The sequence below is a fragment of the Austrofundulus limnaeus genome, unplaced genomic scaffold, assembly GCF_001266775.1.
Source record: "Austrofundulus limnaeus strain Quisiro unplaced genomic scaffold, Austrofundulus_limnaeus-1.0 Scaffold647, whole genome shotgun sequence".
Taxonomy (NCBI): domain Eukaryota; kingdom Metazoa; phylum Chordata; class Actinopteri; order Cyprinodontiformes; family Rivulidae; genus Austrofundulus; species Austrofundulus limnaeus.
Window position 1 is genome coordinate 138,280 of NW_013953049.1, and position 1,744 is coordinate 140,023.

The 1,744-nt window shown below is 48.8% G+C and overlaps 1 protein-coding gene across 1 annotated transcript in view; it reads left to right on the top strand.

The window, feature by feature from the left end:
* The window catches only part of minar1 (membrane integral NOTCH2 associated receptor 1), a gene marked incomplete in the record, with an annotated part of 8,338 nt that extends 7,974 nt beyond the window's left edge, over positions 1 to 364 (top strand). The window contains 1 exon segment of the mRNA XM_014027403.1: positions 28 to 364.
* Between the last annotated feature and the right edge of the window lie 1,380 nt (positions 365 to 1,744).

Genomic DNA, 1,744 nt, shown 5'->3' on the forward strand with positions numbered 1-1,744 from the left:
ACACCTGGACTCATGAAGGACTCACACCTGGACTCACTCCTGGACTCACACCTGGACTCATGAAGGACTCACACCTGGACTCACTCCTGGACTCATGAAGGACTCACACCTGGACCCATGCAGCCCACTTCAGGACACACTAACAGGTTGGGTCTGGTCCAGGTTCTGTAGGGTTATTGGAACCTGTCAGTTTCTCTGTGAACAGGTTGTCTTCATCTGTACAGAAACAGCTTCAAGCTGTTATGACTTATTAACTTATTAACTTATTGACTTAATAACTTGTTAACTTATTAACTTATTATAGCAACAGGTTATGATTGTTTTTATTTCCTCTGAATAATTAAACAGAGTAAATGAGTAGAAATATTTGGTGAAATAATGAATGTATCAGTAACAAGGTGTGCTACAGGTGAGACATGTGGGTCTACAGAGACCTGAGACATGTGGGTCTACAGAGACCTGAGACATGTGGGTCTACAGAGACCTGAGACATGTGGGTCTACAGAGACCTGAGACATATGGGTCTACAGAGACCTGAAGCACACGGTCAGTGTTTGCAGTAGTGAAGCTCTGTGTTCTTCAGTCTGGTTGACCTGAAGTTAGTGGACTTAGATCAGGGGGGGTCCAGTCCTGGTCCTGGAGGACCAGTACCTGAATGCTGTGGAGGTTTGTAAAACATGGGGCTCTCTGTGACCTGCTGCTGAGAAACACCTGAGCATGAACCTACCACTGCTGTGCTTTGTCCTCTGGTTGTGGACTTGGGTGGTCTCACATCCCACTTACAGCTGAACTTTGACCCAGTCAACCAGCTGAGGACCTGAAGTCCTGAAAGCTTCACTGAGGACCAGGACAGGACACCTGTGCTTTAAGTAAAACTATAAAACCTTTATGAAAGATCTGCAGTTTGGTAACGCTGAGTCTGTGTTCAGGAGGACTCTCAGCTACTACCAACCCAACAAAACTGTTCTCCAGGATGATTGACAGAGGGTAAGACAAGCCTCCAGTACAGACACATAATGTCCCACCGTTTGGCTTTGAGTGACACCTGGTGACACCTGGTGAAATCTGGTGACACATGGTGAAATCTGGTGACACCTGGTGACACCTGGAGAAACCTGGTGAAATCTGGTGACCTGGCRACACCTGGTGACCTGGTGTCACCTGGTGAAATCTGGTGACACCTGGTGACACCTGGTGACCTGGTGAAATCTGGTGACCTGGTGAAACCTGGTGACACCTGGTGACCTGGTGTCACCTGGTGAAATCTGGTGACACCTGGTGACACCTGGTGACCTGGTGAAATCTGGTGACACCTGGTGACCTGGTGAAATCTGGTGACCTGGTGACACCTGGTGACCTGGTGAAATCTGGTGACACCTGGTGAAATCTGGTGACACATGATGAAACCTGGTGACACCTGGTGAAATCTGGTGACACCTGGTGACCTGGTGAAATCTGGTGACCTGGTGACACCTGGTGACCTGGTGAAATCTGGTGACACCTGGTGAAACCTGATGACACCTGGTGAAATCTGGTGACACCTGGTGAAATCTGGTGACACATGATGAAACCTGGTGACACCTGGTGACCTGGTGAAATCTGGTGACCTGGTGACACCTGGTGACCTGGTGAAATCTGGTGACACCTGGTGAAATCTGGTGACACATGATGAAACCTGGTGACACCTGGTGACCTGGTGAAATCTGGTGACCTGGTGACACCTGGTGACACATGATGAAACCTG